At 39.1% G+C, this 9068-nt stretch overlaps 1 long non-coding RNA gene across 1 annotated transcript; it reads right to left on the reverse strand.

Annotated features, from left to right (window-relative positions):
- Positions 1 to 366: 366 nt before the first annotated feature.
- Positions 367 to 7979, reverse strand: LOC139185751 (uncharacterized). The gene is made up of 3 exons (XR_011569224.1): positions 5307 to 7979; positions 4775 to 5008; positions 367 to 2548 (listed from the first exon to the last, which is right to left on the reverse strand). It is a non-coding gene; the product is annotated as an uncharacterized lncRNA (long non-coding RNA).
- Positions 7980 to 9068: the final 1089 nt, after the last annotated feature.

Genomic DNA, 9068 nt, shown 5'->3' on the forward strand with positions numbered 1-9068 from the left:
GGGAAAAAAGCTGTAAATATTACACTGTCCCACATACACTTCCCATTGAATAGAACCAAACTTCCTACTAGCGCTCTTCTGTCTCTCCCATCATTTCACCATAACACATAATCAGATTCTCAAGAGACTTCTCAGGAAGCCTGTACAATTCTTAGAAAATCACAGCATGCATTTGATATAATGGAAACCATGCCTACCCCAAAACCGGGGTTTTTTAAAATTATTTTAATTGGAGGATAATTATTTTACAATACTATGGTACTTTTTGCCATACATTGACATGTATCAGCCATGGGTGCACGTGTCCCCACATCATGAACCCCCCTCCCACCCCACCCCACCCCTCTGGGTTGTTCCAGAGCATGGTCTTTGAGTGCTGTGCTTCATGCATCGAACTTGTACTGGTCATCTCTTCTACATATGGTGATATACATGTTTCAATGCTATTCTTTCATATCATCCCACCAAAAGCATGAGTTTGTAGTGAAGGCAGACCTAGGGTTAGCTTCTGGCTCCAGCTATGAAAATTTAGGCTTCTTACCTCTTTAGACCTCAGTTACTTTATCACCAAGATGGGAAAAGTTGAAGCCATCTGAGTATTATATTGACTATAAGTAAAAATATGGAAGAACAACAGTTTTTTTTTTATAATAGTCTGCATACAAATTCATAGTTCTTCACCTGAGCAGCTTCTGTACATTTTAATTATATAATGCTTAATATCATTGAAATGTGTTACATAAGTGCTTTGGTTAAGTAGGTCTCTTAAGATGACTAAATGAAACATCATCTCTGTCCCTCTTCTGGTTAATTTTCAATTATTTTCCCTTTTGATTTTGGGTAGTAACTCATAGTTATTTATTCTTTAAAAATCACCTGAGGAAACCAGAGGATTTGTTTGTACTTAGTTCCTAACATAATTAAGATTCAGATAATCTGCTAAGCTGGCAACCCCAAGAGAACATAAAGAAAGAAACGTGATGAATAAGGCATCTTTTCCCTGTTTGATCACATTTTCAGCAAAACAGCAAAATTCAGCACTGCTTAGCAGCTTACAATTTTTAACAGTTTATATTTGTAACAGAAACAGGAAACTATTTCCAAAACCTCTATTTTCCCTTTGTTGAAACCAAGTCTGTAATTCTAACCAGTTACATGTAAATAACATTTAGGGAAGCAACAGTTAAGAAGATATAAAATAAGTGATTAGATCATTGTTGCAGTGAGGGGGGTATAAGAAAAATTCAAACATTATACTGGTCCTCTCCTTGAATTTTCCCTTCTGTTGATAAACCTCTTTTAGGTCAGTTATAAAAATACTAGACAGATACAAGCCTAGTTAAAACAAAAGTTAAAACATCCCTTCAAGGGATGGGCATTATCTGCTTTTACCACCTGAATAATAATCTCAATAGATTTGCTGAGTTAGAAAGAGTGACCTTTATCCACTCACTCCATACAGAAATTTCTTCTGTAACAAACCCCAACCACTTCAACGAGGGAACCATATTAACCTCCTTCCAAGCAACCCATCCCATTCTGATATAGTTCTTAAGCTCAGGTCAAGCTCAGGAAAACTAGTGCCTAAAAATGTTACTATAACTAGAAAGCTGCTTCACTTCACAGACAGGGTCTGGATAAAGGCCTGCAGGAGGACATACAGGGAAAAAGCCGGCTTCTGGATCTCCCCTGATTCCCAGTTAGCTGCCTGTTGGCAAGGCCTTAGGCAATTCTACCACAAGGAGATGGTGGTTTCTCTGAAGATGCTCATTCTCAGAAGATAGGACGCGAAGGTCAAGAGGACTTTCATCAGCTCTAAAGGGTGGTTTAGCACAGTATTTGAGTCAGAACTTCAAAGGCAAAGAGAGTTCCCTGCCCCCTCTCTGTTATCCTGCTTAGTTTAGTCAGTATCCAATTACTCAGTTGGCACCTGAAGCTCGTGGAGCCCAATCCTAGACCAATAGCACATGACACCTGAAACAAGGTAGCCCCCTCGGCATCACCTTATTACCCTTCGTAAAGGAAAGACCCACTCAGGTGACTTCTTTTTGACCAACAGAGAACAAACTGGGGAAACTTGTGCAGTAGAACCAGCTTCATTGCCTGCTGGCTTAATAATTAAGATAACTGGATATTAACTAGAGTTATTATGATGATCCTTTTGCAGCATACACAAATTTCAAATCATTATGTTGTACACCTGGAATTAATATAATGTTTTATGTCAACTATACCCTAACTTGCTCACGTGAATTCTCTAATGAAAATTTACCTCTGATGTTTATCAATCAAGTACAGCACCCATGTCTTATTCATCTTTGTACCCTCAATGTCCAGAGATGCTTCTAGCACATAGCACATACTTGGCAAACACTGGCTGACCTAAGTGAAAGATTAAAATGTATTCAAGGACTAACCTTCAGATGCATTTCTTCATGTCAGGCATTATCAGAAGCACAGGTTCTCTGCACATTTTTTCCACATCTGCAATAATGTTTTGTACCCAGCGATTTGCAGAAAGCAAGCCTGAAGAGATTCCCAACCTAAGCTGTTCAAAAATAGAAGAAAAATGAGAGTTGAAAATGAGGAAAAATGAGACATTCTTTGGCATTCATTCACTTGATGTATGTGCAATAGAATGCTTTGAATTTATATAATATTTAGGAAGTTGCTCAAACAGGATCTAGTTAATAAAAGCATAATTTCACACTGAAGCTCCACATGGATAGTTGTGGAACTGGGCTAAAATTTATCTCTCATTCTGACCTCTCCTTAAACCAAGCAAGTTGCAACAGTATGGCTTAAAAATCCAAGGCGTGCTTTACACTGGTGACTTGAAAGGTATGTAGAAATTATAGGTAACAATAGGTTTTCAGGGATCATTTAGCCTCTTTAAGTGGGTATATCAGAAGCACATCAGAAGGGAGTGTGTATGTAAGAGAGAGAAAAGAAAGAAAAAGAGGAAAAAGGAGTAAAGAGAAAGAAATAGTCCTTAGAAGTTTAGGCTTATGAAAAAGTTCAAAAAGCAAAAGAGATTAGCAACTTTGTTATTGTCTACTGTACATTCAACATACATATATTAATAGCTACATCATTGGTTGGGTGAGGGTAAGGGATTGTTGGTGAAAATGAAGAGAAGAATTCCTAGTGTCAACCTTATTGTTGTTAACTTGATAAACATTGTCTGAAGGAGCTCTATATAATTCTTTAAGTAGATTTTGTGGTTTCTCCTTGTTGGTATCATATGGTTGGTTTCCTATGAGTCAGTTTCACACAAGTGGATTCCAGCTTGTTTGGGGAAAAACTCACAGATCATACTGATCTAAACATGATCCATTTGCAATAACTGCCGCATGGTAGTTGCTCAACAAAAACACTGAAGTGACAAATGTTGCTGAAATCACATTTCTCTTCTCTAGGCATAATCGGGAAAGTTATTCTCATTACTTCTCAATTGTTCTCCTATAATTTTCTATCTTGTACATTTCCATCATAATAACCTGCACTCACTTTAGTGTCTTCTGCACATCTGAAGGCTCCTGTCCTTCAGATCTTGTCATCTTGAATCATCATAAAGAATATATACCTTAGAAACAGGGACTATATCTCCTTTTTCTTTTCATGACCCAGTAGTTTGAAGATGAAGAATCATCTTCATCATTCAAAGATGATGAAGTTTGCAGAGTAGAAAACTGGCAAAAGCCCATTTCCTCATTCCAACCATGCAGAGGCTGAGGCTTTCATGCTCTTACATAATTCCAACTGCTGTGACTGTTCTAATAGTAAGTGCTGAATTCCACCTGAGTTAATCAGAAACTTTCTCCTTAGAGTTTGAATTCTAAAAGTAGAGACATTTTTAATGCAAAATATGTAAGATGTGGACACATGTGTTCCATATGATCAAGTTTCCAGTCACAAGGATGACCTGGACTGAAAGAATAAGGCAAGACACAAAGAGGCAGATAATAGAAATGCTAAGAAAGATAATCCTCAAGACATTCAAATCCTTGGCTGCCATCATGTCTATGGTTCAGGCAAAACCCTGACATTCCTGTGGTTGGTTTATTTCATTCATTCAGTAAATATTCAGTGAGCACTGACTATATGCCCAGCACTTTGCTAGGCACTGAAGATGCAACTGTGAGCAAAACAGAGATGTTCTCTGCCCTGGCAGAGCTGCTGAGCCATTAAATCTACATCATCCCCCTATCCCCACACCATCATCACACTTTTAGTTTGAATAACATCCAAAAGAATGCTAATTTCAGCTGTTATGAATTAAACTTCTGTGGATTTGTCTGTGACATTAAACAATTTTATGCAAAATTCATTTTTCAAACTAGGTAACCAACAAATTTTGTCTTTTGATTTATGCCTGAGTTGCTTAAAATTTCCCTAAAAACTAGAAAATCCTCTTCTGACTTACTCAGCACCTAAGAAATCTCAAACTTCTAATTCTTAAAAAATAAAATTCTTATTTAAGTATAACAAGAAGCAACAGTTTTGCTTCAAGCAATATTATTTCATTTCCCTACACCAACTATTCAGGAAACTGATATAGAATTTTACCTTTTGTTCTCAACCTGGGTTCTTTCAAAATAAAACATAAAACTCTATGCCTGTAGGTAGTGTTAGATCATATCTTCCAGGCCTTCCTAATTCTGACATTTGAAAATAATAATGATAATGACATCTATTTTTGACCTTAGGTAAAGAAAAACTAGTGCATCTTCTACAATGTGATCTTTGCAAATTCAGATATGAAGTTACTCACCAGCATGGGGCCCAGCAAGAGGAATGCAGAGGTTTAGTCACGAAATCGTGTCTGACTCTTTCGTGACCCCATGGACTGTAGCCTTCCAGGCTCCTCTGTCCGTGGGGTTTCTCCAGGAAAGAATGCAGGTGTGGGTTGCCGTCTCCTTCTCCAGGGGGCTTCCTGACCCAAGGATTGAACCTGTGTCCTCTGCTCTAGCAGGCAGATTCCTTACCACTGAACCACCAGGGAAGCCTGGGGAGTGCAGAGGATGTGAAAAAAACATCCCTTCATCAGGACAGTGTTCTGGGATCCCCTACTGCCTGCCTCTGCCTTTCAGGCTGATGCTTCATGACGCACAGCTGGGAAGAGTTCTCAGGGGAGACTCCCACACTGAGCCCACCCTGGGACACTCAGTCTCTCACAGCCACCGAGCAGGTACTTTCCAGGACTGCAATTTCACGATCGGGGGCTGACAACCCACTTCTCTTCCCCAGCTGAGCTCTGCCTCCCCACCACCACACACACACAAAATTAAAATAGGACTTCTTACCAGCTGAGATCTATCACACATGGATCCTAAGCAATGAAGGATAACTATACACTTTCCCATATTCTTTACATTCACTGCATTTCTCTCCTGTGTAATTTCTCTTGGGTGTAATATGGTTAGAATTTCTTCTGGTGGCTTTGCCACGTAGATTATATTCATAGAGTTTCTCTCCAGGTTGAGTTGGTGCCTGCTGATTGAGGGGTAAGTGTTAATTAAAGACTTAGCACTACCATGGAATATCACCGTAACCTTGATGAAACCATTTAATTTCCCCAAACTCAGTTCCCTCACCTATAAAAAGGGAGTCATCTTGGTACCTATTATAAGGTCTTCAATGATGACTAATGCAACAATATACATATTTAACACACTGACTAACACTTGGCCATAGATATTAACTATCATCATTATCATCAAAATCATCATTATTAACTTCTTCATCATCCTAATAGCTTATGGTGAATGGTGTCAGATTCTTGATATCTGAAGAAGAAGATTTAGCTTCAGGACCAGGGACCAGACTTGATCACTCAAGAGCTTTGGTGTAGCAGAGTTTTATTAAAGTATAAAAAGGAACAGAGAACGCTTCTGACATAGACATCAGAAGGGGGATGGAGAGTGCCCCCCACCGCTAGTTTTAACAAGCCATTTTATGTCTGTTAGAAAGTTATTAATCAGATAAGAGAGACACCTCAAGGTTGACAGAGTTTCACCAGGTCCCTCTCCCACAATATGCATTTTTGAGATAGGATGGCACAAAGTGTATCATTTCCCAGCCATAAAACAATTAATATGAATACTGGTTTGTTGAACTATTACCAGCCAAAAGTTAGTCTTAGGTGGAACCATTTTGAAGAAAGGTAAATTCCAAAGCATATTCCAAAGAAAGGCAAATTCCAATACTTAGTTTCATTAACAGAGCATAAGAAAAACGCATTTGTTAGCTCAAGGCTTGAGAAACATTCAGTTCAGGTGGAACCAGGTGTCATAGCAACACAGAATTTTAAGAGACACTTGCAGCCTATTTCCTCCATTTGGAGACCCCTGGCTTTCCTACCTGTTACCCTCTCAATCCTCACCTAAGACAGTCTCTCATTTTACAAACTAATAAATTGTTTTAGAGCAGCTTTTCTTAGCATTGCTACTGATAAACTGCAATCACTTAGAACATGAGTATTTTTAATAGTATTAGATTGATGTCTGACCATTTTTATGCACATTTGTATGCATTTTTATATGATTCAATTTAATACTACTGTTAAGATGATTTAAAGTATAAATTAGGGTACATTGAGGTTTAAGTCTGTAGTAATATGAATCTTTCATTCCTATATTTGTATGCTTGTGGTTCTGTACCCAGTGGCCCAGGCAATGGTATTTGTAAAGCTCCCCAGGTGATTAAAAGGTCAAGACTTCTTACACTTCCTTGTGTTTAAGAGAATCATTGCTTTCTGCCTTCTCATCTGGGAAAGAAATGAAGGCCATCAATAGGCCTCCAGGAAACTTCATTGGTTTAACCCACTGATCCTCAACCCTGGGAATGATTAGAATTACCTGGGGAGGACTTAAAGTCCAGATCTCAACCAAGACCATGTAAATCATGTAATCATATTGATTATAAGTTATTGTTTGTCAACTACCTCACTTCTAAAACAAACAAAATGCATTATCCCCAATAGCTATGATACGAAGCAACTTTTTTTTTTCTTTCTTACCACAAAGAGTACGGTGAGTACTGTGCTGACTTTTCCAGTAAGTTTAAATCAGGATTTGTGTACATCCAAAAAGAATTTTTAGCATATCTTTTGAATCTGCTGTGGACAAGTGGATTGAGCATATTCAAAATAGATGCAAGGGAGCCCTTATGCAACTGTTTAGGAAAAATCTTTTTTTTTCTTCTGTGTACAAATAGGGATTCATTATTATCTCTTAAGTATCAGATGACAATGACCCTGTAAAAAACAGCAGAGGAAATATAACCCTATTATATTGATATGACTGTTCATGTGGCTTAAAACTTTCAAAAAATTAAAATCATGGCATCCCATCCCATCACTTCATGGCAAAAAGATGGGGAAACAATGGAAATAGTGACAAACGTTATTTTCTTGGGCTCCATAATCACTGCAGATAGTGACTGCAGCTATGAAATTAAAAGACAAGCACTTGCTTCTCGGAAGAAAAACTATGACAAGCCTAGACAGTATATTAAAAAGTAAAGACATTATTTGCCAACAAAGGTCCATCTAGCCAAAGCCATGGTTTTTCTAGCAGTCATGTATGGATGTGAGAGTTGGGCTGTAAAGAAGGCTGAGTGCTGAAGAATTGATGCTTTTGAATGGTGGTATTAGAGAAGACTCTTGAGAGTCCCTTGGACTGCAAGGAGATCAAACCAGTCAATCCTAAAGGAAATCAGTGCTGAATATTCATTGGAAAGACTGATGCTGAAGCTGAAACTCCAATACTTTGGCCACCTGATGCGAAGAGCCGACTCATTGGAAAAGACCCTAATGCTGGGAAAGATTGAAGGCAGGAGGAGAAGGGGAAGAAAGAGGATGAGATGGTTGGATGGCATCACCGACTTGATGGACATGAGTTTGAGCAAGCTCTGGGAGTTGATGATGGACAGGGAAGCCTGGCGTGCCACAGTCCATGGGGTTGCAAAGAGCTGGACACGACTGAGTGATATAACTGAACTGTCTTTAAAAATTCTGTTTTACCCATAATTGATTTTAGCATCAAGTTAAAAACCAAATGATTACCTCTAAGTCCTGGATACAGTTCATCTCTTCACCATTACACAGCAGTTTCAAAATTTGGTGTTAGGGCTTCCCTGATATCTCAGTTGGTAAAGAATCCACATGCAATGCAGGAGACCCTGGTTTGATTCCTGGGTTGGGAAGATACACTGGAGAAGGGATAAGCTACTCACTCCAGTATTCTTGGGCTTCCCTTATGGCTCAGCTGGCAAAGAAAATGCCTGCAATGCAGGAGACCTGGGTTCTATCCCTGAGTTGGGAAGATCCCCTGGAGAAGGGAAAGGCTACCCTACCCACTCTAGTATTCTGGCCGGGAGAATTCCATGGATAGTCCATGGGGTCACAAAGAGTCAGATACAACTGAGTGACTTTCACTTTACCCTCCTTACACCAGTTTCAAAATTTGGTGTACTTGTTTTTTTTGTTTGTTGCTTGTTTAAATCTGGGTTCATTAAGGAAAATGTGCATATGAAATACTTTTTAAAGCTCTCCAGAGATCAACTTTATCAAAATCAATGTTTATACTCCTTGAGAGCTAACCAAGCCTTCATGAACTTTTTATAGGAGAGATAACCTCTGATATTGACAAGAGTAAACCACCATGAAAATTAGGCTTTAACGACAGTTTTCTGCTTTCTTTCTGCAAGACAACACTTTACTCCATTTTTTTTTTTATATAGTACTAAATGTTTCCTAATGTAATACTGGGCATCCCAGGTGGCACAGTGGTAAAGAATCTGCCGGCCAAGGCAGGAGACCCAAGAGATGTGGGTTCGATCCTTGGGTCAGAAAGATCCCCTGGAGTAGGAAATGGCAACCCTCTCCAGTATTCTTGCCTGAGAAATCCCATGCACAGAGGAGCCTGCTGGGCTACAGTCCATGGGGTTGCAGAGTCAGACACATCCAAGTGCACACACACACACGCACACACACAATGTACTATCAGGGGATGGAGAAGAGTCAGGGGAGGGAAAAGGCAGTAGATTCTGGCCTACAGCATTTT

The sequence above is a fragment of the Bos indicus genome, chromosome 11 (genome assembly GCF_029378745.1).
Source record: "Bos indicus isolate NIAB-ARS_2022 breed Sahiwal x Tharparkar chromosome 11, NIAB-ARS_B.indTharparkar_mat_pri_1.0, whole genome shotgun sequence".
NCBI lineage: Eukaryota > Metazoa > Chordata > Mammalia > Artiodactyla > Bovidae > Bos > Bos indicus.